Genomic DNA, 27,275 nt, shown 5'->3' with positions numbered 1-27,275 from the left:
ATCACTCATTAAAATTAAATTGTATCAGGCCCACAGAGACTTGCAAACAACTTTGCCTCTGGATTTCTCTGGTGTATGGGAAACAGAGAGAAAAGGCTCAAGAAGACCGTTGGTTGAAAGTTCAAGTATTCAGTTTGGTCAGGAAAACCAAATTTAATAGCTGTGGTTCTGGTAAAAGCCAGTTGAGACTCAGAAATAGAATATATGTTGGTGCTGCTTTCCCACAGTTTTGAGTTGAGAGTAAATTATGTCAGAGTTGTGGGTTCTAGTTGGCTGGTGTACCCAGCATCTGCTCTTGGAAAGAGCACAGAGAGAATCACGTCTCAAGTGACACTTCAAGGGGATGGAGATGTGGGAGTGTCTTAGTACTTGTCATGAGCTGTGTGTTCTCTTTTCCCAGGGCTGCATTCTAGGCAGCCTGTGCCTTGCAGAGTCACTCCTACCTCATCCCAGGGAAGGTGTAGATGCTGGCACTGGTTGGCTTGTTCTGTTCCTCAGAGCAGGTGCAAACTGCAGGGTTTACTCTATGGGAGAAGAGTGGGGAGCTGATGATGAACTAGGATGTTGACTGGGATCCCTGTCCCCAGGTACCTTCTCATGCAGTGGTCTACACATCCACCAGACACTTCTCATGCAGTGGTCTACACATCCACCAGGAGGGCAAGTTGGAGCAGCCACATTTCCTGGGCTGAGCTTGCTGGAATTTACTAAGTCATTTCTTAATTACTCATGCATTACATTTTTCTCAGTTCCTTTTGTGAAGGCTGGGGAGCTGCTTGAATCTGGGACCTGGTTGGGAAAAAGTTTGAGGCCATAATCCTGCACTATTCTCAGATTTGCTTTTGATTAACTATGTGTATTTGCCCTTTGGATGATATTTCTTCTTTATCTCACTGCATTGGTGACTTTCTCTTGAGAGAGCAAACTAATTAAGGAAGAAGAAGGGCAAGCCCATGGGCAACTCTCACTGTTACCTTGACTGGCTTTTCAGATAAGGAAATGGTACACAGTGCAAAAGAACCTTAGACCTGTAGAGTTGGTGCCTGTCTCTTTCATTAACTCCAGAAAATCTATCTGTAGGATGAATGTACTGGGTTGAATGTTATTGTTGTTTACTGCTGTTAACTATAGATGGCTCCAACTCATGGCAAGCCATGCACAACAGAAGGAAACATTGCCCATTCCTGTGCCATCTTCAGGATCATGCTTAAGTCCATTTTTGCAGCCTTGTGCATGTTGAGTACCTTCTAACCCAGGGGCTCATCTTCCAGCACTATACCAGACAATATTATATGTGATCTATAAGATTTTCATTATCTGATTTTCAGAAGTATACCTCTAAACCTCTCTTTGTATTCCATCTTAATCTAGAAGCTCTGTTGAAACTTGTTCACCTTGGGTGACGCTGGTAGTATTTGAAATACTAGTAGTATAGCTTTCAGCATCATGGCAATGTAAGCCACCACAGTACAACAAACCGACAGATGGGTGGTGGCTGGGTTGAATAGAGTCCCCTAAAATTTCATAATCACTTGTAAATAGGGTCTTTGCAGATAGAATTAGTTAAGAAATAAGATGAGATCATATTGTATCAGTGTGGGCCCTAAAGTCAATGGCTTGTGTCCTTAAATAAGAGGAAAGTTTGAGCAAAGAGACACATAGAGGAGAAGGCCACAGGCAGAGAATGGAAAATACATCTACAAGCCAAGGTAGCCAAGGATTGCTGGAAACCACCAAAAGCTGGAAGAAACAAGAAAGGTTTCTTCTCTAGAAACTTCAGAGGGATCAGCGCTCTGCTGACACCTTGATTTCAGGCTTCTAGTTAGAATTTCAAACTGGTTCATTCCAGTTCAACTCCCTGCTGAGAATTTGCACGTCCACCTCAGATATACTGAATCAGAATCTATATTTTAATAAGATCTATACATAAGAATCACGTGGGCATCTTGTTGCCTGAATGTGTCTGGCAACACAAGGTGAGTCCAGGCTGGGACCTGCTGACATACCTCCCTTCTTGGAGCAACTCTATGCTTGAGCAGGAGCCTGAATGGTGAAGTGCCAGAGTTGGCACCAGGTCCAAGATCTCTAATCTTTGCCTGCCAACCTCTTTTTTGAGCCACTTCTCAAAGGATTCTGCAAGTGGCTGCGCTGCCATCTTGACACCATGGATATCAATTTTCTGTGAAGTCTGTGACAGGCCCTACCCTCTTCTCTTTCTAACTGTAGGCTAAACTTTGTTTATAATTTTTTTTTTGATATCACCATTTCCTCCCACACCTAAAACAATATCCAGCCCTTTGGCATTTTTCAATGTTCTGTAAAAGGCCCTGCACCCATGAGGAGGCCTTTTTCTTCCACATTTTCATTTACATATCCTCCCCACAGACTCTGCACACAGCCCAGGAGGCTACTGTATGTTCAAATCCCCTGACCTTCTGAGAAAGGGGGAAATCCTGAACAAATTTATGAAAACAGTAATGCTGAGCTTTACACAAAAAAATTGACCCCCTTGTAGCTGGTCAGCTGGCCTTTGTGAGCTGGTATTCATTACAGTGATTGCCTACCTCCTCTGCAGGTAGAAGGCATTGTGAAAATTTAATAGCAAGGAACATGTTAACTCCAGTATCAGCTTACAGCCATGTCAGTTCGCACAAAAGAATTGGCTAATGATTAAAGGCTAACCTCTGCACAGTGGTGTCTGACTCTTGTCACAGGCCTGGGTAACCCCTGGGTGACATGTCTCTGACTGTACCACCCTTGCCTCTGAGAAGTGGGAATCCAAAGTGTCTTCTGACCTGTTGTGTGTAATACACTCACTGCCCAAACTCCTGAATGTCAAATTCCTGACCTTCCTTTGACACCAAGTTCTCATCTGTGACATAAGAGGGTAGGGGCAGGTCCAGGCCTCACAGCCTTTGTGTCCAGGCTCACCCCATACCCTGGCCATGCTGGGGTGATGAGGTTGGTTCCTAAGGTGCCCTTAAGCTGAAACAATGAGTGGCCTTCCAAAGGCAAACAGCCAGTGTTTCCCAGAGAGATGGGACAATTGAGAAGTATTTCAGAGTGAGTAATTGCCTACCAGATTTGACGATTCTAAGTCTGTTGTGGATGAGAGAAATCTGGATGAATGAGATCTTCTGTCTTATGGTCCACTCTCCATAGCAATCACATTTTAAATGTGTAGAAACCCTTGAAGGCAGTGGTTGCTTGTGATCTCATAGAAATAACAGTAGTTATTCCAGTAGTTCAGCAGGGAACATTACATGCCCATTTTTCTAATACCCCAAATTAGTAAAAAAAAAGTTAACAAAGGATAGTAGTAACATTACACATCCAAGGCAGCATGAAAGACCCTTGATTTCTTGAAGGAGGAATTGTGTTGGCACAGCATTTAAATTACCTGGGTTCATTTTACCTGCAAAACTCATTAACACACATACACACTTCTGTAAACAAACAAAAAAAACTAAACCTATGAGAGACAGTGGAGGTCATGAAATGCACCCTGGCTTGTCAGCTTGATGGTTCAGTTCTAGTCTCAGATTTCTCAAGTTACTTACCAGTTGTCCTGGAATTGATTCCAACTCATGGAAACCTCATGTGTATTAGAGTAGAACTGCTCCATGGGGATTTCAGTGGCTAATGTTTTGGAAGCAGATTATCAGACATTTCTTCTGAGGTTCCTCTGGGTGAACTGAAACCTCCACTCTTTCCATTAACAGCTGAACACTTTACCATTTGCTCCACCTAGGAACTCCCCTTAATTTTTGTAAACCAAAAAACCAAACTCACTACTGTCAAGTCATTTTCCAACTCACAGCAACCCCTCCTTGGGATTCTGAGGTGATATCCCTACGGAAGTAGATTGCCCAACCTTCCTTCGGAGGAGTGGCTGGTAGGTTTGAACCACCAGCCTTATGGTTAGCAGTCAAATGCCTTAGTGACTATGCCACCTCTAAACTTCTGTTTCTCTCTCTCTTTCTCTCCCTTTGTCTCTCTCTTCCTCTTGATAGAGAAACAATTTGTTCAGAAGGAAAAGTGGGAAAGAGAAAAGGACTGTAGTAATATAGGAGGAAGGGAACTGAAACAATAAGGCGAACACTCTGACCATAAGACCTGAAATTGCTGCGAATTGACTCTACTCATGGCAAACCTCTATGTGTCACAATAGTACTGAGTTCCATGTGGTTTTCAGTGGCTGATCTTTTGGAAGTATATCACCAGGTCTTTCTTCAGATGTACCTCTGGGTGCATTTGGGTCTCTTAACCTTTGGGTTAGGAGCCAAGCATGTTAATTGCATTACTGAGCGACTCTGTAAGATATGCAAGCCTCCCGTGAGCTTCTGTTTTCTTATCTCTAAAGCTGTGTGCTGGCTAATAGGATTCTGTGGTGTCCTCTTGCTCAGATAGGCTTTGATTCCCTAAGCTTTTAAGAAGTTAGATAACCTAGAACCTATGATTGTCTCATTCCTCAGGTCACAGAGGGCACCTTTGAGCTTTTGAGGTGGAACGCCACTTGTACATATGGGTCCAGGGTTGTGTATGAACCTGCCAGGCTGCACAGCATCTTCATTCTGAGAAACAGAAGCATCAATTTCCTCACATCTGCTCTTCACAGTTTGTCTTATTTTCCTTGTGCACTGACTGATAACAAATTTGTTTAAAACATTCACTTCCTCTAGGCTATTGGGAAATAATTTTTGAAAATAAAAGGGAATTTTTGTCTTTATGAGAAACCATGTGTCATTTTTCAAGGCCCTAATACTCAGACCTGTGTGAATTTGAAGAAATGGGCCTCATCCCACCCACCACAGTACCAAAGACCCCTTGGGAAATATGTGTCCCACCAGTTGTATCAAAATCCATATTATAAGATTTTTAAAAATTTCATTAAAAATGCCTTCCATTACTAAAAATACATGGTTTCATTAAAACTTTCAAAGCAGAAAATAATTCGAACTTAAACGAGTTAAAGAAGAATCCAAGCTAATAAATGTTGAAAAGTGATAGGATTAGATTATCATTTTTATAAGGATTATGGGGCTGATGCTGGACCTGGCAATATTTCGTTCTGTTGTAGATAGGGTCTCTATGAGTCAACACATCTAACAACAACAACAGCAACAACAACAGTATATGAAGTCAGCTGCAGGCAGTGATCAGCAGCCTCTATCTCCACAAAGGAAATCAGCTGTATGCCACGTGCCTCCTGGTGGAAAAACTCTATGCCACCCTGCATGTCCTTGCCACAAAATCAAACCAGCGTAAGACCAAGTCTCAGTCCTTTCTATAATTTATAGGAAATGCAGGAGTCAGAATAATGTGTCAGATAGACCAGAGCAGTCAGTAAATTTCAGAGTTTCCACTGGACAAAAATAACCCTAGTTTTGTTCAACAGATAAATTGGAGAAGGATAAAGAAGAAAAACCTATATTTTAAGAAAAGTGAGAGATATAGCAAATAAATATATTAGGGCTTTATTTGAATCCTCATTCAAACAGACAATGGGGAAAAATAACAAGTAAGCAAAAATTATGAAACAGGGAAATTTGTGCTGAATAGATATTTGATATTAGGAAATTTATTGTCAAAAAATTTTCAGTGGGATCCAGATATTTTGTTCTGTTTTTTAAGAAGTTCTTTATCTTTTAGAGGTGCATAAGGAAATATTTATGGATGAAATGATGTAATGTCTGGAATTTGCTTTAAAATAGTTCAGTGAAGAGGGAGGAGTGAGTATATCAATGAGACACTTTTGGGTCTGAGTTGGTAATTGTTGAAGACAGGTGGGTGATATCAGGGAACTTAGGATCCTGGTCTCTCTACTTCAGAGGTGCATGCAACAGATGTTACATGTGAAATTCAGAACTCATAGGTGGCCAGGAACTTTGCCCAGTGGCCAATAGCTGTTTATCATTACTGTTTAAATTGCATCCTGTTAGTGTTTAAATCACACTCAGGTATTTTCCAGTTTTCCCTTGACTGATGACTAGAGACTGCTGAGTCATCAGTGTGGACTGTTGACATCTGAAATGACTACACTGTATCTATAATAAAATGTTTAGCAGAAAGCCTGCTGAACTCATCAACACATAACACCGATTTGATACATTGTTTTGAAGAATGAGAACATTTACCTCCTAAAGCCTTAAAAAAATTATTCCAAATACAAGTTTATTTAAAAAGATACTGTAATAAGCTGTAGTCTTACCTTTTTTCTCTGCGAAAAATCATATGCTTCCATTGTCTGGAGCATTAAATTTATTATGGATTGCTCATGGAAAGAAATAAGCCAAAGCTTGAACATTGAGTGAGTGCAGATTTTGACTCAATATAATGAAGAACTTTGGAAAATTAAGACAAATAAAGATGGACTGCCTATGTGATAATGAGGTCCTTGTCATTAGAGCTATTCAAACAGAGGCTGGCTGTGTTGCTGCAGGTATAGTCTGTAAGGTAATTGGGATATTGAGTGAAAGTGACATTGAGGAATGCTCCACATCCTGTGGAGTGATGGTCTTCACAATCCACCCACAATCTATGCACAAACATTTTATGTCAGGGTTTCTTACAGTGGTTCTGGACCAGCAGCATTCAGATCGACCTGGGAACTTAGACATACAAATTATTCAGCTCCACATCTGACCTATTGAATCTGGGCTATGACTCCCAAATCTGTATTTTAACACGGCTTCTGGGTGATTCTGATGCAACCTAAACTTTAGAAGCCATTTTTCCAGAAGGTGCTATCTTCTTGAGGAAGTGCCAGAGCCTTGGGCTGTCACCTTTAGAAGTCTCCAGCTCCTAGAGCCTGGTAGTGGCTAATGAAGCTTTGGGTGGGGAATCTGAAAACTCGGGTAACTCTGGCGTGTGGGTCACTTGATATTTAAGATCACTTCCACTTGAGGACCACTGTTGTATCCACATGAAGAGTGACTAACTAGGGTCGTAAGGGACCAGAGGAGGCCCACCCTGTGTTTCTGTCTGTCTTCCTCTTTTTTTGGTGAAGAAGTAATTTTTGGTATGAAATAATTGATAAAAATAGAATAATACATAGTATGAACAGTTCTATGACCACAAATTTGATAACTTAGATGAAATGAACCAATTCATTGAGATACAACCTGCCAAAACTGACACACACAGACATACATCATCTGAATGGGACTATTGTTAATAGGTTCTGTGGTCAGTTCTGATTCGCAGCAACTCCTTGCACAATAGAACAAAACACTACCCAATCCTGTGCTGACCTCACAACTGTTGCCGTGTTTGAGCCCATTGTTGCAGCCATTGTGACAATCCATGTCCTTGAGGTCCTTCCCTTTTTTTCTGACCCTCTACTTTGTTTTACTAAGCACGATGTTCTTCTCCAGACACTGGTCCCTCCTGATAACTTGTCCAAAGTCTTATCATCCTCGCTCCTAAGGATCATTCTGACTGCACTTTTTCCAAGACAGATTTGTTTGTTCTTCTGGCAGTCCATGATGTATTTAATAGTCTTTGCCAACATCGTAATTTAAAATGCATCAGTTCTTCTTCAGTCTTCCTCATTCATTATTCAAATTTCACATGCATATGAGGTGATTGAACCTCCTGTTCTCAGATGTTTTTCTTCCTTCTGTCCTACGCAGACAGACGTAAGTGGGACTACATCTGTTAAAGAAACTAAATCAATAAGTAACTTAATTAATAACCTTCCAAAGCAGAAAACATCAGGTCCAGGTAGTTTCACTGGTGAATTCTACCAAATATTTAGAGAAAAATTAATACTAACCCTTCTCAAACTCTCCCAAAAAGATAGAAGCAGAGGGAACACCTCTGTTCATTCTATGTGGTCAGTATTATCCTAATTGCAAAACTAGACAAAGACATTACCAAGGAGGAAAACTATAATATCTCTCATGAACATAGATGCAAAATCCTCAACAAGATATTAGCAAACCTCGGAAACCCAAGGAGGGGTCGCTATGAGTCAGGTCCAACTCGACGACACATAACAACAACAACAACAACAATGCAGCAATGTGCCATAATAAAAGAATATGTGCAAAGGGCATGCAAGGCTTAAGGCTTAATTTAAAAATGGACACCCATGCCTCTGCCTCCCAGTTAAAGAGGTATAATGAGCCATTTAAATAAGGACAGATGTGTGACACTGGTCAGTTTATATAGTGGCAGTGGGCGTGACTCTGAAGCCAGTGATCCTAATTATCCTGCTTCAAGGCTGCAGAGTTATATTGCTGCTGTCCTCCCTTTCAGAATTCTGATTAGGAAGTGGCCAAGTAAAATCAACATTGGATGGTTCAGTGGTCTTTAAAGTTACTGTTAGCAATGGGTTTTGAAGTTGGTCCAGTCATGATCATCTATTGTTTTGTCCTCCACGAAACTCAGAACCCAGTGAGCATGTGGCTGTGTAACTGACTGAGGTTTTATGGGCTATTCCTTCCAATCCAGCTGGGCTTTTTGTGACCCTGTATTTGTGATTATTTATTTTTATTTTAAAACTTGTGTTAATTATGGTGAATTTATTTGGTAAGTCATCCCCATTTTTATTTATTGTTGTTAAATAAAGTGGAACAAAAATGAATGAGGGAAGGAAGGAAGTGTGAAAGGAGAAAGAAGAAGGAGGGAAGGCAGAAAAGAGGGAAAATAAGAAAGGAAGGAGGGAAGGAATAATAGTGTTGGGTGGGAGTCAGGCACCTGCTAGATTTTGTTGCCTGTTCTCCCAGGAATTCGTGGCAGACTTTTTCTTCCTGGAGAGAAACTTGGGAGGAGGTGGAAGCCCAGTTGTGCCTCATTGGCAGGCTAAGCTGCCATTACTTTCTGCATCAGGGAGGTAGGTCCCAGCTGGTTTTCCACCAGGACTTACTGTGGTTCAGCTCTGCTCTGTGGAAGCAGTTCCTGGTCAGACCTGCTCTTGGGGCAGTGCTAATCGCCTTAATCCAGAACCTTGGCAGGGGCTGGCCCTCCTAGCCTTGGGCAAACATTGTCCTTGTGCAGTCAGGTAAGCATGTGTGCTTACCTTTATCATGGTGCCCTAAAGCCTTCCAGCTCCCAACCTCTGTTGCCCTTGAAACTCCCACCCTCCTGGTGCTTTCCCATTGCCTGCGGCCTGCTGCCTCCACTGCTCTGTTAGCAGCAGATAGAGGAGGCAACTGAACTCAGAGGAGAAGCATTGCAGTGAGAAGGAGCTTCCGCTGATCAAGAGAAAAGCCTTTCTTTGGGCTACCCATCTGGGCTGTCTGCCCTCTCAGCACTGTGAGTCTGGGGTGCATGGGGCTGGACCTTATCCCCCACAGGTCGCACTCTGCTCTGTGTGTGTGTGTGTGTGTGTGTGTTTGTGCATGTGCGTACATGTGCGCGCTTACGCATCCACGTGCTCTGTGACCCACTCTGTTTTGTTTTGTTCTGGAGAGAGGGGTTATTACAAGTGTCAGGTACTACCCCTCCCCAGCCCTGACACTGCAGATAATGGTGAGACTTTTATTTTTCCCATGTGGTGGCCTGTTTCCTTGCAAAGAACTGGGCTCTGCCAGCCTCTTGTTGGGATGTTGAGTTTGTAAGATCAGGAAAGTAGCGCATAACAGATATTGTAAAGTTCACATCTCATCCCATCCCCTGGCTGACACTGGCCTTCCTCCTTGCTTGTTCTTCATCCTCTTTTGCTAATTAAGGAGTTCAGAGGCACAAGGCTTAAACCATTTGATTGCTAACCAAAAGGTCAGCAATTAGAACCCACAGGAGAAAGATTAGACAATCAGACAATCTGATTTATAGCCTTTGGAAACCCTATGGTACAGTTCTACTCTGATTTATAGCCTTTGGAAACCCTATGGTACAGTTCTACTTTGTCACACTATGAGTCAGAATCAATTCAATGGCAGTAGATTTGTTTTGGTCTTGGCTAGTTAAACTTACTGGTTCCATATGGTTCAACTTCAGCTCTGTTTCCTGACATGGGTGTAGGATTTTCTGAGTATTTGGTTAAAGACAAAGATAGATACAATTTGAATCTGAATGAAACATTTGTTTCTTAGAGTTGAATGACATTGCAAAATAATGTTATTTTGGTTTTCCACGTTCAGTCTTTGTATTTTATCTGGCAATTCTCTGTGGTGTGGCTGTTGGCATTTAAGAACATTAAGGAAAAATAAAAAGGCTGGACAATACTGATACTTTTTTTCCCCCCTAGTATTTTCAGTCTAGAAAGGAACAGCAACTGAGCAGCTGTACAATTTTTGGAAAATTGCCTCAGCACTCTGTGTCTTGTTTCTTCCTCTATAAAATGAGTGCAGTCATGCCTGGCTATGGGGTCTCATAGGGGTTTGGGGGGGTGGGTGTCTCTGAGGTACCTGTTCATGCCAGGCAAACAAATAAAATTATTGATAAATAGATAATATTCAACATTTATTACATGCCAGACACTGTGCTGACTTCCTTACAAGTGTTTTCTTATTAATTTCCCAACAATGCTTCACTTTCAAATGAGGAAACTGAGTCACAGAGGTTGAATACATTTGCAAGGTCAGACATGGAGTAAAGTAATAGAGCTATGATTCAAATTTAGGCATTAGGATTCCAAAGCATGTGTGCTTAACCCCTAAACCATGTGGCCTGAAGATGAGTGAATGAATGCATGAATGAATGAATGAACAATTGCATGCCCTTAAAAATTTATCCATTGACTGTGCCTGATTCAGGAGCTCTGGTGGCATAGTGCCTAAGGCATTTGACTGTTAACCAGAAACCTGGTGGTTCAAAGTCACCAGTTAATTCCTTGGAAGGAAGGTTGGGCAATCTACTTCCACAAAGATACCGCCTCGGAAACCCAAGGAGGGGTCTCCATGAGTCGAATCAACTCAATGGCAGTGAGTTTGGTTTTGAGTTTGGATGCCTGATTGTTGTTTTTGAAAAAAAAATTAAGTTTACTTTTCTTTGCTTTCCCTGGGGAAGCAAAAACAAATGCCCAGAGTGTTTCAGCCTGTTCTGTTTACTTGCCCTTTCCCTCCAAAGCCCAGTAGCTGTGGGCTGTGATCTGCATCACCAGACCTGGGCCAAGCCGGCTTCCTTGTGAATTTGGCTCCAGTATGCAATGCCAACTTTGTTCACCTTTTAGAGCCATTTATAATGTGAGTTTCAGGGTTTGTCAGCACTACTGGGAACATGGCACAGTCCCTGGCAGCTCTAGGGGAAGCTAGTGTTCTCTCTGCTTCTCCATACCTTTGCCAAGATTCCTAGTAAGTCATCTACTAAATGTCTATGTTTCTTTGCTTTTCACCCAAAAGACAAATAAGAAAAGGATGGCGGAAAGCACTGGAACAGGTGTTTAGTTTTTTCTGGGTCAAAGATCCTTGTGCTATTCCTCACCCATTGTTGGCAACTCCAGGTGAGCTGGCCAAGGGATAGGGCTGGTCACCTCTGGCTGGAGCCAAAGGTCTGGCATAATGCAGAGATCTGCCCCCTTCCTGACCTGCTTAGAGCTAGAGGCAGAACACCTCTGCTTTAATTTTAGAGTGAGGGAATGATAATACAATCTTGTCTCACAGGGTAGTTTTGGAGGACGACATACAAATGTATTTGAAAGAATCTTTGTTATTGACCCAGTGCCTGGTTAGGCACAGAATAGTAAATCCAACTCAACTGAAGAGAAAAATCTACTTTTATAACAATGTCTAGCTAAGCCATGTTGGGATTTACGGAGTTTTCTGAAATTTAATATTATCTTTAATTACATTGCTATTCAATTGACACTTTCTTACTAAATTAGTTTCCCAGGTCCATTCATTCTATATATACGACTTTGCTAAGGAATCGAAAATGATTATTTTTTATGCTAATCTCTTTTCAGAAATTTGATTAAGTTGTATCACAGATCATCTTTTTTTTTTCTTTGGTCTAGGCACTAGTAGACTTACGTTTGCATACCATCATTTCAAAGCAGTATACATATCTCTTCTATGAAATGAAGGCATTCGTTAACCTGCATCACTTTTTAGATTTTATAGTAAGATCTTCAGGATGTTTGTCTTGTGTAATATATTGATTATTCTCTTTTATTTAAAAATTATTAAGAAACACTGGAAAAAAATTGTTAAAACCAAACATCCAACAAATAATAATTGCTGTCATATTAAAGACCTGGGCCAGGGTCTTGTTTCAAAGCTACACAGTACATTTGAAAGAGTGAAGGTACCAGAGCCAGCCTGACATGGCTTAAATGTGCTGCTAGTCCATGTTGTGTGTCTCTGGGCAAGTTATTCAAATCTTGTGCAGACCCACCAAGAGCCAAACCCTTCACCATAACCTTAGCAGTGGAGGGGTGACAGTGCCAGTCTAGTAGGATTATGAACAGTAGAGACTTTTCACTTAAAGTTCACGACTCATTGCTTAGCAACAGGTATATTCCCACCATGCTAATCAGATTAATAATAATATCAGTAATCAATCACACAGCTGACACCTCTCATGAAACATAAACCAGAAATCTGAAATATGAGTATGTATTTCCTGAAGAAGAAAAGACTTGGAGACATTTGAAAGATTTTATCAGATCCTTCAAGGGCAAAATAAAAATGGCTAGACTCTCTTGTGTAACCCCCAGGATAGATCCAGGATGCTGACTGGGAGAGAAAGCAGGGGGTCATCCCAGAAGGAGACACTTTCTAAGCATGGGGTGCATTGTCCCAGCAGGAAGTGAGCTCCTGTTTTTGCAAGTGGCCAAGCAGTGGCTTCATGTCTGGTGGTTAAAGTGTGGTTTTGTGCATCCCACGGGAACCTGGAACAGAGGACTGCTGAGTCTCCTCCAGCACCAGTGTTCTTTGGCTTTGTCCTGCTGTGCGCTTTCACTCACCTTTTCAACCTCCTGGGGCCTTGGCCAGCTAGTGGCCAGCTATGAACCTTCTCTTGAATATGCTAAATATAGAACAGTGTATTCCCCTAGGAAAAGGAAAGCCATGCAGTTTACCATCCATGTTGTTGTTGTTGTTATGTGCCGTCGAGTCGGCCGCGACTCATAGCGACCCCTCCTTGGGTTTCCGAGGCGGTATCACTACGGAAGTAGGATTGCCCAACCTTCCTTCCGGGGAGTGGCTGGTGGGTTTGAACCGCCAGCCGTCTGGTTAGCAGGCAAGTGTCTTAGCCACTATGCTACCAGAGCTCATCAACAGTAATTGGCTTTATTTAAAAAAAAAAAAAAAAAAATGGAAATCTACAGTAATGGCTACTGTGTCATATATTGAACAAGCATTTGGTGTATTTTGTCTTTATTCCATGGAACAATCTAGTGAGGAGGACATTGTTAATCCTACCTGACAGATGAGCTAACTGAGGCTTTTGAATTCTCTGGCCCAGGATTATAGAGTTGGCAAGTGGCAGAATTCATAACTATATCCCAGTTTGCCTGAATCTGTCACTAGTGTAGGGTTTGAGAAACATTTAATTTGTCAGAATAATCAGCCAACAGTGGTTTAGGTTAAAAAACCTACTAGCTCTCATTGATAAACAACTGATCTCATACTTGCCCACATGACACCTGGGCTCACCCAGATTTCTACCTGCAGAAGGGCCCATCCAGAAGCTGGGATTCCACTTGCCCTGAAGATCTGTGCAGTCTCCCTAAGCCTTTGCTGGACTGAACCCTTTACCTCCGACCCTGGTCCTTCTCCCGTTTTTGAGTGTGGTAGGTATTACCGACTATGTTTGCCCATGCCCACGTGGTGGGCACAGGGCTGTTTACTTACAGGCCAGCAGACCATGCTGATGAACACTACACTGCCTTGTTCTGAAAATACTTTCTGGCACTCTGCCCTCTGGGGAATTTCCAGTGTCCTTTCACCCTAATAATCCCTGGCTTTACCTCCTCTTGCCAACATCCTGGATTCCCACTCCCTTCTTTTCCATGTATAGATGTGCTCAGCCTCCTGGGGTCTGCCCCTCATGGCTGTGTCACCACAGCAGGGAGCTTGTCTCACCATTGGCATCCTCTTACTGCATCCACCCTCTTCAGAATGAGACTGTAGTAACAAATGGCAGAAAGTACTTTTCTCTTAAAGATATTTAGGCTGGTAGCACCAAATATTTTACAGCTACTTGCCGGTCTCAGCAACCATGGGATGACCCTCTGTGGGTCCAGAAGGAGCAGAAGTGACCATATAGCAGTAGGCATTTCCTGACCATCATTTTGTTAAGAGCCCTATGAAGATTCATAGCCCCATGGTGAGGTGGGGGCTATTATCACTTGCACTGTCATCACTGGAAAGATAAGGAAGATGTGGCTCTAAGGTGAAGGTCTTTCCCAAGGTCATAGAGTACAAAGTGTCAGTGCCTGGATTTGAACCTAAACAATAGAGCATAGGTTCTTGATGAAACTAGGCTAGTTTCTCCCAGGAAGAATCTCTTGACCTTCATGCCATCCTGCCTATGTTTGCCCATCCCTATGTATAATACACAAAAATATGTCCATGGGATTTTTTTCTCTATTAATAAAATATAAGACCATATGAAGCATGCTTTGATGCATAAAATCTAATGGCCAATAGATGACTGTTGTACTCCTTTGAGCATATGGCCACATAGGTTGATGATGACAAAATTGTTTTTGCCACATTTGTTTGAAATATTTAAAATAACCAAATCCATAAAATAAATAAATGGTTATTTCAAAAAATAGATTGAGCAAGAGAGGCCCACTGGGCAGTTCATTCACATCCTGATCTGATGGAATACTCCAAATAGACTCATGGATTCCAGGACTAAGTAGACCTTAGAAGTGCTTGATCCAAGGCTGTTCTTTATCAAAGAAGAACCTGCTGGCCAGGGAGGCTTAGTGACTTTATCAAGGCCACAGAACAAAACAAGAATTAGAACCCAGGCCTTGGCCTTTAAATAACAGCAGTGAAGCTTGGGACTGCTTGTCTTTCCAGTCTTACTGACTCTTCTCCTACTCGGCAGCCTAAACCTTTTCCCCTTCTTTTCCCCCTGCACCCTTGGAAGTTGAAGGCAATGATAAGAGTTCACTGAAGTACCTGCCAACAGGGATACAGGTGAGCTAGTGTGGGCTGGGCTGAGGAAGTTCAGGTGATTTCTGCTGGATCACCTGGAAAGCAAAAGCAAAGCAAGCACTGTGGGCATATATTTCACTGGGCTCTTGGATTTAATCACAGTTGATATTATGTCAATCCACTGGGTAGAACAAAGCTGACTGACTGCAGATATAAGGCTGAGATATAAGGCCTCCAGACCTTTTTCCTTTTGCAAAGGGAGATAGCTTGAAACTTTTGAGGGGATGAGGGCTGGTTCAGTCTCTGACATCTGCTGCTGGGTGGGGAGCCAGTGCTGCCCTTTGCAAGCCAGAGCTCTTCCTGTACCTCTGGAGAGGCTGCGCTGTCTCTCCAGATTGGGGACCTCCTCCCTGTAGCCCCTGGGGAGCCAGCATTTTACCAAGGTGCTTCAAGCAGGAAGGCCACCAACACAAGATTTAATTCTGGGGAAAATTAAGCAAAGCCAAAATAGTTACGGTGAACCTCCCAGACTGGACTAGATAGGGTGTGGAAATACTTTGGGTGTGGAGGGGCAAGGACGAGACTGGTTCTCACACTCACCAGTGTGCTACATGCACTTGCAGTTCAATTTATGTGAGTGTGGAATGACCATAGTACAATATATGTTGAGGAATCTCAGCAGACAGCATAACACAAGGTCTGGTTCCATGGTCGCTAAGGAATAACTACAAGAGAATAGGAGGATACCCAGACTTCTGGCATGGAGGACACTCAGGTCCTCAGCTGAGTCTGAGCAGCCTAGCCAACCCCTCACAGTAACACCTACTCCCTGGCATCCCATGCAGACGGTGCACGTATCTTGTCAGTTTGGGATAACCTGTCTGCCTCCCTCTGCTGCCCCCTCTGCAGTTATTCCTTTCTCTGGGAAGTAGGGGAATCCCTGTACTGTGGCTCACTCATCCCTCAGCTGACCCATACAGCTTGGGGTGCCTCAGGTCTGAGTTGAGGTGCTCCCTCAATGCCTCCTGCCTTCCACACTGTAGTTGATTCTGTGTCAAAGCCCAGGTGACTTATCTCTCCTAACATCCAGCCCTGGGCAATGGTGTACTTAATCCCCAGTGAGATGTAAAGCAAGTGTGGTGATGAAGGCCTGCAAAGTAGGTTGAGTCAGAGAGCTGAGAGGGAATGGGTGTGGGAGTGGTGATGGGAGGATTCAAGTAGACTCCTACCCTTCCACTAGGTTTTTCATACTGCTCTACTCAGAGTTTCTTGAGAATGGACAGTGAGGTTAATTTGAGGTCCCAAGACTGCTGTCCCAGTTGAGTGTTGGTGTGAACTTGAAATGAATTGTCCTCAATGATCCTTGCTCTGCTTATCTGTAGTATAAGGTGTTGGCAGCCATCACTCATACAAAGCTCTTGGAGGAGGGAAAAGTGACCGTGTACTAGAAAGCTGTGCAAGTTAAAAAGCTTTGGAGCCACGTGTTTGTGTGTATGTTTGTGTGTTCATGCTGCACACGTGCATACACATGCACACGTCAGTTATTCTGAGCGCAAAAAGCGTGGGAAGCTGTGAGTGACAGATCAGAGCAGATTTTTAAAGAAACTTGCCTTTCTTACCAAATAAATATGAAAGGCAGTAAGAAGTACAGCAAAAACTTCTTTAGCAGACATTTTCCTGAGGTAGAGAATTTGAGTGCCCACTTGTATGTACCAGCAGCTCACTTTGCCCACCACTTTTTGTTTTCTTTTTTAAATTTGTTTTCTGGTGAAAATAAACACAGTGAAACATGCACCAGTTCCACAATTTGTACATTTACAATTCAGTTACATTAATTACATTTTCAGATTGTGTAACCAGTCTCCTTTTCCTTTTCCAAATTATTCTACCAACATTAACAAACTTACTTCCCTTTAAGCTTCTCATCTGATGTTTTGAGATGCTGTTGTCAATTGCATCCTGTATAGATAATTCTTTAAAAGAGTACAGGCAGAGATACTTTACTAATTAAGCTAAACTATTGTTTCATTCAAATTATATTTCAGGGGGTAGTTTTGGTTTGAGGTTTAAGGTTTAAAGAGTATCTCAGAGTGAAGTGTCAGGGGTTCATCTAGCTTAACTGGTTCCAGAATGTCTGGATCTCATTGAGAATTTGAGATTCTGTTTTGTATCACCTCCCCCCTCCCCCCCTTTTAATTAGGATTCTCTATAGAATCTTTGATCAAAGGGTTTAGTAATGGTAGCTGGGCATCATCTAGGTCTTCTGGTCATGACATATGCCTATCTGCTTTCTTTCTTCTTCTTCTTTTTTTTTTTTTTTCCCTCTATATTTAGGAATCTCTAGATAGCACAGATGGTAAAATGCTCAATTGAAATGTTGGCAGTTGGAACCCACCTGGAGGCAATTTGGAAGACAGGATTGGTGAAATACCTCCAAGTTGCCATGAAAACCTTGGAGAGGAGCTCTACTCTGCACACATTGGGTTGCCATAAGTTGGAATCAAATAGATGGGAACTAACAACACCCATATATTCAGTATTTTTGGTGCTCTTTGTTCCTTTGCTCAGATCTGAATTTCCATCTAGTATCATTTCTTTTCTATCAGAAGCACTTCCTTTAGCATCTCTTGTAGTTCAGGTCTTCTGGAAGCGTAGTCTCATCTTTTGTTTATCTAAAAAGTCCTTCATTTTTGCCCTAACTTTTGAAGGATAATTTTGCTTGATGTAAAACAGTAAGTTGATAGTATTTGTTATTGATGTTCTAGCACTTTAAAGATGTAATTTTATAACATTAATTTTTTTTTTTCTGACAAAAAGACAGCTGTGATTCACTTACTATTTCTTCTTTAAATATGTGCCTTTTGCTTTGTGTTCCTTTAGCATGATTTTTCTTATCTTAAATTTTATTTAAGGGTGATTATTATTTGTAGTACAATAGTTAAAGCTACAGCTGCTAACTCAAAAATGTTAGTTGGAACCCACTCAGTCACTCCATAGCAGGAAAGACCTTGGTGCATACGCCATGTGAAGATTATAGCCTAGAAAACCTCATGGGGCAGTTCTACTCTGTGTTACAGGGTCAATATGGGTCAGAATCCACCCAAAGGCACACAAGCACCAGAAGTTGTCACCAATCTTTTGGATCAATATTTTGATGTTTAACACCAAATTTAGGAAAGTTTTGGCTGTCATTCTTCAACTTTTTTTCTGAGCCATTATTTCTTTTCTCTTTCATGAAGTTCCAATTACATGTAAGTTATAGAAAACCTGTTGCCATTGAGTTGATTCTGACTCCTGGAGACCCTATATTTATTAGAGTAGAATGTTCTTCATAGAAATTTCATTGGCTGATATTATGGAAGTAGATCTGTGGGCTGCTCTTCCAAATTGCATTGGAGTGGACATGAACCTCCAGGCTTTCAGTTAGCAGCTGAGTATGGCAATAGTTTATTTACATCACCAAAACTTCACAAGTATATACCACTTAATAATTTAACACTAGTCACTGAATCTTTTTTTTTTTTTAATCCTTCTTTCTCCCTCTTCTTTGGGTTTAATGATTTGTATTGGATTATGTTAAAGTTCACTAACACTTGCTCCTCCTACTATATCTAATGCATTGTTATGCCTGTCCAGTAAATTTTCCATTTCAGATATTGTGTGTTGTATTGTAGAGCTTCTGTTTGTTTGTGTTTCTCTTTTTTATAGTTTTTGTTTCGGCTCTGCTAATTGTTGTTGTTATGTGCCATCGAGTCTTCTCTGACTCATAGCAACCCCTTCTCAGGGTAGTCCCTGTCTGTTCCTTTATAATGCTTTTCTTTCCCTGTAATACTGTTATCACATTTAATATAGTCATTTGAAAGTAATTTTTTTATAATTCCTACATCTGAGTCATTTTGTGATTTATTTTTTATGTACTCTTTTTTTTTTCTTTGAGTATAGGCCACATTTTTTCTTTTTCACATGTTTCACCATGCTCTGGACATATAAATAATATGTTATAGAAAGTTTTTTTATATGTTTTAGCTCCAATATCTACCATTTTCATATGACGTCAGGTATCTCTATTATCTGTCACTTGGCATCAGTTACTTTCTTTTTTGGTGTTGTGAAGTCTCTCTATACAAATGTACAGTCTTGCTCACTAGCAGTGTATGGTGAACTACACACAGAATTCTGGGTCTGCTGCTCTGTAAGCTAATATATTTACTGTTACTTATCCTCCAAATTATAGCTTCTTTAGAGGCCTTAAACTTAATATCTGCTCTACAGTTCAGCAAACTATATTCTGTTTGTACTTATGTTCTACTTTTCTTGATATAGCACCTACAGCATGCTCAGGATTCAGTCCCAATCATTCTTTCCTACCTGCTTTCTTATTGCACAACTGCTTGTGCACATTTTATGTTTTGTTGATGTGTGGGCAGAGGAGGAAACAGGGACCCAGTGATATCTTGAGGATACCCTGTGAGGAAGGGATAGGACTAGGATTCACAGCCAGGATGATGTTATGATGTTTCTAGAGTGACGGTGGCATGCAAATTGTCAGGGAAAGCATTTGTTTTCAGAGTTGAGTTCCAGCTGCCAATTGAGGTTTAAAATGATCAATAACTTCTAGAGGTGGAGCTTCTAGAATTATAGGAAGGGAAGAAAACACAAAGACTTCCAACACAGGGTGCAGCATTGTGGAGAGGAAGAAGGTAGCACCATGTGGACATGACACCACTTCCTGACTCATTCCTACATTCCTCAAGCAAAGGGGTGGGAAGGCTGAGTAGCCAGTGGGCTTTGTTCATTTCCCTCTTGTCTTTCTGTGCACAGGGCCAAGTCTTGTCTCTGATATTTGTTTATATAAACTCCATCTCAGAAATGCCATTCAGTGTGTTTCTGACATCTAAAAAGACAAAATAAGACTATTTTAAGCCCACAATGAATATATTGTAACTTGACAATCAACACAAATTTTGGCAGAATTAGAAAAAAAAAAGTGTGGATCTATGGTGTAGTCAGAGCAATGTTTCTGTTATGTTTGTCATGTATGGGTGGTGGAAGTGAGGGAAGAGGTACGAGAGTAGGGTGAGCCAACTGACACAGTAAGGCCTTTTCAAGGGAGTCCTACCCTGGACGTCACCACAGAGGGCCCCCTTTGGTCCTCTTGGGTTAATCTCCTCTCATGACCTAAGGGTCCTTGGGACCAGTGGAATGTGCCAGCTGGAGTCTTCTCCCCACCTCCCCCTCCTGTTCATGCTGTGGATACCAGGGGTTGTGGGACACACTTCCCAAAGGTTCCCAAGCCCATTTCCTGGTGGGCCTCTTTCCTATGTCCATCTCCTAGGGGGTGGCTATAGAAGATAGGATGTGCAGGTTAAGGTGTTCACACATGTGTACACAAGGCCCCTCATGATCCAAGACAGGGATGGAATAGGAAAAGAAGGGGGGTGGGTCAGGGAGGGCTTCTGGCTTGGTTCTTTCCATCTTCATGTGGTAAGAGAACTTTAAATTCAAACCTGGCCTTTCAGGACATTATAAAGTGTATTTATTATGGTAAGTGGGTTGAATATGCCTTATTAACATTTTGTTATTGTCTTGATATATAAATCTAGACTTCTATTTGTATGCCTGCCCTGGGCCTGCAGATATGAGGCCTGGATGTGATTTCTATGGTTGGTCTTAAATGGTGAACAGAAGTGATCCAGGCCAAGATTGGGCTTGTTATAAAACAAAGAATGGAGGTCACCACCATAGTTGTGGATGAGAGGCAAGCATGGTTCTTGGGACCCAACTATCATTCTTTATGAGAATGGAGAGTGATACATGGAGGGAGAGAAATTGGGACCCCAAAGGTCCTGGAGAGCCATGCAAGGAGATGGCATATCTCCCGGGCACACAGGAATGTTAGTGCTTATAATTACATGATGAAAGTCTTTACTCCTTAGCTCTCTTTGGTTTCTCAAAGTGGAATAAAGGAAATGAGGGAGGGAAGAAGAGAGAGAACACTGGCAAAAACAAAATAACTGAACATTTTTTTTCCTTTTTCGGTTATCCTTACTATAATTACAGAGTCTGTGTGTGGAACAAACACTTAAACACTTGACCACAGTTTGAACTCACCCAATGGCACTTCACACCTCCTTCTGAAAGGTCACAGCCTTGAAAACTATGAGCATAGTTCTACTCTTCAGTACATGAGGTCATGAGGAATCAGAATTGACTCTATGGACATTAACAACAATAACAACAGGAGTGAAATGCAGTGTCTTTGTAGGGAAAATGGCTGGAATCTTATTTTCAGAATGTGGTGGATTGATATAGTTTGGATTATAATGTCAGGAGAAGGGAAATTTAACATGAATGGAATGGGAAATACAGTTGAAGATCCAAATTAATGAGAAGGGAATGGAAGATCCAAGCAGCAAAAATAAGTTGAGACAAATAACAGGAACAAATATGCAAAATAAATGATGATTGTTGAGATTTCCTACCTCCCATTGTCCCTTTCCTATCCCTTTGAAGGTCAGTGCCTAGAACCAGTCTGACTTCACCTCAGGTAGGACCTGTTTAAGAATAATGGTGGGAGGAGAAGAAGTCTTAAACAAAGAGACGTTCTCTTTGCAACTGAATGTAATCTACTTCAATCCAGTCCAATCCAACCCAACCCAACCCAGCCTAACTCAACCCAACCCAACCCAATCCAGTCCAATGCAACCCAGTGACATACAATATGATCCACTCTACTCCACTCTCCTTTATTGCAGTGCAGTTCTTGAGCTTTAACTGGGCACAATGCACAGACCTGAGGTGTGGATGTGACTGAGGCATACACTGTCCTGTGTTCAAAGGAGTTTATTGCAAGGAGTTATTCTTAAGGGCTCTCTGCCTTCAGAAGCCTGTGTGTGCAGCTACAGTTGCCCAGAGAGGTGCTCTTCCTATAGTCTTGTCCTCAGGAAAGAGTCAGGCTCCCAGGATGGCCCTGAGCACCCAAGTGTGTTGGAAAGCTGATGGCCCCATGGAGAGGCTGAAGTGAAGGGCTGCCCTCTTAAGAAGCTGGTAGAGGGAAGCATTCAAACTGGGACCTCTAGATGTTTGCTTCCATGTGCTGAGATTTCTGGGGATGTTCCAGCTGAGGAGGATAGAGCCTTGTGCACAGGAATCACAGACTACCACATGCAGAGTGGAGGAACAAAGAAGAAAAGGCTATGCCTTTAAAATTCAGTTTGTTATTTTAAATTGGAGCCAGATTACAATTGTTTCCTTGGGGCTACTTTCAGAGAGTAAAACAGCTCTTTATACATCCAGCATGCACTTTTGTTAGACTTTGCTATTGTCACTGGCACTTCTTGGGCCCCTAGACTCTGTGCAGTGAGAGCAATGTGGATCTATGAGTGACTTTGTAGTCCATTCTGTCTTATCTTTTCAGCTTTTTCATTCACTCATTCATTCAGTCAGTAATCCATTTGAGTAATTTATTCGTGACCTGCCAATACAGGAAGAAGAAAAAAGAAATAAACACAATACCCCTTTCTTGTTCCTCAAGGTTTTGCTATTTCTTCTCCTGCTTTTCTTTATCACCACATGCTTCCACTAGGGACACAAAACTTGGTTATCATAGTTTGCATGTTCTTTTTTTTTTTTCTCTGCACAATTTTAATTGTGATTTGGGTGAAAGTTTACAGAGCAAATTCATTTTCCGTACAACAGTTTATACACATTTTGTTTTGTGACATTGACTGCAGTCCCCACAGTTTAAGAGCTCTCTTCCCACTTCCTGCTGGTGGTCATCTCTTCACTGTGTCTTTTCCTGTGCATTCCTGCCCCCCCCCCCGAGCTATTTCCCTACACTGCACAACATTTTATAAACAGTCATTTTGGTGTCACCCCTTGACAGTGTCACTCAGTGAGATCCACACCCCCTGCATCCCCCTAAGGACACCAATGCACCCCTGGCCTCTCCCCTGCAATGAATCCCTCCTCCCAGCAACCTGTACCAGAAGCAGGTGGGGAAGCCCACCATCTGTCCATGGCAGTGAGCGTAGGATGGCTTATGTGGTGGCGGGTCACCAGTTTCTATGGGTGTGGTGGATGCCACCTGGACTTCACTTCTCTAAGCCCCTTAACCTCATTCATAAAACAGGGATGTGAAATCTGCTACACTTCCTGTCTCTTGGTGCTGACAGGAACCTCCAAAGAGGGAAACACTGTCCATGCTATAATAAGCTTCAGAATGCAAACTGTGGTCACATGACAGGAACAGGGCGTGGGGATGGGATTGACACACACCCTGGACAATCACCCTTACTTCCTCTCCTCCTGTGGTCGTCATCTATCCCTTCTGTTTCTCTCTCTGAGGGAAGGGGGGCATGGAGAGCCATGCCAACGCTGAGAGGGGAGGGTTAAGGATGACACAGGTGTTTGACCTGAGCACCTGCAAGGCCAGGGCTGCCATTCACTCAGATTCTGTGTGTTAAGTGCATGAAAGAGGAGAGCCCATGAGAGGAATGTGGATCCCACTTTGACCTTGTCTAGAGGCTGTGTGACTTCCCAGTGGAGGGGTAGCGTGCACAGGGTCTAAAGTCCAAGGAAGAGAGCTGGGCATTGAAATGAGAAAATGTCCAGTGTATAATATTATGTAAGGCCATGATTCCCGAGGGACCACTATGAAGCTCTGAGCTTTGGGTCCTCCAAGTTCAGAGGTTGGAGAGGGGGAACCTGGACTTAATGCATGGGCATGGAGTAAGATAAGTGTGGAGACTTGTCCATTGGACCCACCGAGGTACAGGTCCTGGCAACTTGACCCACAAAAACTCACAGGCACCTGGCTTTTACTGAGGCCCAGGAACCCCGATTCTCACTTAGTGGAACACTTAGGACTCCACTGGGTTAAGGAAGAAAACTACTGCAGCCTCTCTGCACTGTCCCTGTAGACCACACCTGCTCTTTCTCAAACCCCTGGATGGAGACCTGGACAGATTCCCTAAGCTTTTCTGATCCTCACTTGTGATGAAGTCCTTGGGTCACTTCTTGTCCAAAGCATAGTGTCACTGCAGGAGCAGTCCCAGTTTCATGGCCAAATTCTAAAGTTTATTCAGTCACAGTGGGGGGTAGGAACAGCCTTCCTGGCCTCTGTCTCTGCACCCTGCTACCTCACCCCCAGCAGCCTAGCTGTCTTACCTCATCCAGGCTGCCACTGGGAGAAGGAAGACCATAGGGAGCAGGGAAGGACCAGCTGGACTGTTGCCAGTGACCAGACACTGGGACCCTCGAGGTTTGGCAGATTCCAAATGTTGATTCTTTCTCTCCAAGCTGTTTGTGGGCACCGCACATGTTTTTCCACATTGAGTCTGACCCTTGGGGCAACATGCCTTTGCCCACCCTCTGGGGAGGCCACTCAGCACAGTGCCAACACCTGTCCCGCTCTACTGCCCACCAGGCAGCTGTAGCCCGGTCTTGACCTTCCCTTATCAGGCTCATGTGTCCTCCCCACCCCCACCCCCAGCTCCAGAGGACACACTATCCATCCAAGAGCCTCCTTATGCCTCCTTATGCAGATTCTATTGTGACCTCGCCTGTTCACTGATATACGGGGACTGGGGAGAGGAGATTCACAGATCTACATGCAAAGTGACACATCAGCAACTCTTTGGAAGAACAATGTGGCAGTCTGCTTCTAAAAAGACCCCATCATTTCTGACTCACAGCACCCCTAGAGGACAGAGTGGAACTGCCCCAGAGGGTTTCCAAAGCTGTCAATCTTCACGGAAGCAAAGCCCAAACCACATCCACTGCCCATTCTGACCCACAGCGCCCCTAGAGGATGGAGTGGAACTGCCCTACAGGGTCTCTATGGCTGTCAATCTTCACGGAAGCAAAACCCAAATCACACCCACTGCCAAGTTTGCATGTTCTTGCATCTTCTTAGTGGAAATGAAAACCTTATGAATAGTAGTGTCACACTGTCTTATATTACTAGAAACCTTTATGAATAGTTCTGAAACATTGTCCAATATAGTACTGGAAGATGAGCTCCTCAGGTCAGAGGGCACTCAAAATAAGACTGGAGAAGAGCTGCCTCAGAGTAGAGTTGACCTTAATTATGTGGATGGAGTAAAACTTTTGGAACCTCCATGCTGATGTGGCACAACTCAAAATGAGAAGAAACAGTTGCAAACATCCATTAATAATTGGAACATGGATATATGAAGTATGAATCTAGGAAAATTGGAAGTTGTCAAAAATGAAATGGAATGCATTAAAATGGATATCATAGGCATTGGTGAGCTAAAATGGACTGTTTTTGGCCATTGTGGAGCAGACAACCATATGATCTATTATGCTGGGAATGACAAATTAAAGAGGAATGGTGTGGCATTCATCATCACAAAGAAATGTTTCAAGATCTATGGATAATATCCATACATCTACAAGGAAAACCAGTTAATACTACTATTATTCAAATTTATGCACCAACCACCAAAGCCAAAGACAAGAAAATTGAGGATCTTTACCAAATTTTGCAGTCTGAAATTGACCAAACATACAATCAAGATGTGTTGATTATCACTGGTGATTGGAATGCAAAAGTTGGAAACAAAGCAGAATCACTAGTAGTTGGAAAAGATGGCATTGGTGATAGAAATGATCCTGGAGATCACATGATAGAATTTTGCAAGACCGATGACTTACTCATTGTAAATACCTTTTTTCAATAATGTAAACGATGGCTATACATTAGACTTCACCAGATGGAGTGCACAGGAATCAGATCAACTATATCAGTGGCAAGAAGTGATGGAAAAGCTCAGTGTCTTCAGCTGAAACAAGGCCAGGAGCTGACTGTGGAACAGACTATCAGCTGCTCATATTCAAATTCAAGTTGAAGCTGAAGACAATTTAAAGAACTCCATGAGAGCCAAAATAAGACCTTGATTATATCCCTCCTGAATTTAGAGACCATCTAAAGAATAGATTTGATGCATTGAACACTAGTGACAAAAAAGCAGACAAATTGTGGGATGACATCAAGAACATCATCCATGAGAAAAGCAGAAGGTCATTAAAAATATAGGAAAGAAGACCAAAGTGAATGTCAGAAGAGACTCTAAAACTTGCCCTTGAGTGGAGAATACCTAAAGAAAATGGAAGAAATGACAAGATTAAAGAGCTAAATAGAAGATTTCCAAGAGCAGCTCTAAAAGATAAAGTCAATTATTATAATGAAACGTGCAAAGACCTGGATCTGGAGTTAGAAAACCAAAAGGGGAAAACATGCTCAGCATTTTTCAAGCTGAAAAGTCTGAAGAAAAGCTTCAAGCCTCGAGTTGCAATATTGAAAGATTCTGTGGGAAAAATATTGAATGATCCAGGAAACTTCAAAAGAAGATGGAAGGAATATACAGAGTCACTGTACCAAAAAGAATTGGTCAGTGTTCATCTGTTTCAGGAGGTGGTGGTATATGATCAAGAACCAGTGACATTGAAGGAAGAAGTCAAAGCTTCACTGAAGGAATTGGAGAAAAACAAGGCTCCGGGAATTTACAGAATACCCATTGAGATGTTCAACAAATGAATGCTGCGCTGAAGGCACTCATTCGGTTATACCAAGAGATTTGGAAGACAGCTACCTGGCCAAATGACTGGAAGAGTTTCATATTTGTACCCATTCTAAAGAAAGATGATCCCATAGAATGTGGAAATTATCGAACAACATCATTAATATCACACACAAGTATCTTGCTGAAAATAACTCAAAAACGGTTGCAGCATTATATTGAGTGAGCATTTCCAGAAATGCAAGCTGGATTTAGAAAAGGACATAGAACAAGGGATATCATTACTGACATCAGGTGGATCTTGGGTGAAAGCAAAGAATAGCAGAAAGATGTTTACTTGTGTTTTACTGACTGTGCAAAAGCATTTGATTGTGTGGATCATAACAAATTATGGGCAACATTGAGAAGAATGAGAATTCCATTAATTAAGACTTAATTGTTCTCATGAGGAACCTGTACATAGACTAGGAGGCTGTCATTCCAACAGAGCAAGGAGATACTGCATGGCTTAAAATCAGGAAGGGAGGGCATCAGGATCATATCCTTTCACCATGCTTATTCAAGCTGTATGCTGAGCAAATAATCCAAGAAGCTGGACTATATGAAAAAGAGCATGGCATCAGGATAGGAAGAAGACTCGTTAACAACCAGCGATATGCAGATGACACAACTTTGCTTACTGAAAGTGAAAATGACTTGAAACACTTATTGAAGAAGATTAAAGACT

This window comes from Orycteropus afer, unplaced genomic scaffold (genome assembly GCF_000298275.1).
Source record: "Orycteropus afer afer isolate SDZICR_OR568_19922 unplaced genomic scaffold, OryAfe1.0 scaffold00121, whole genome shotgun sequence".
NCBI lineage: Eukaryota > Metazoa > Chordata > Mammalia > Tubulidentata > Orycteropodidae > Orycteropus > Orycteropus afer.
This window is presented reverse-complemented; position numbering follows the sequence as displayed.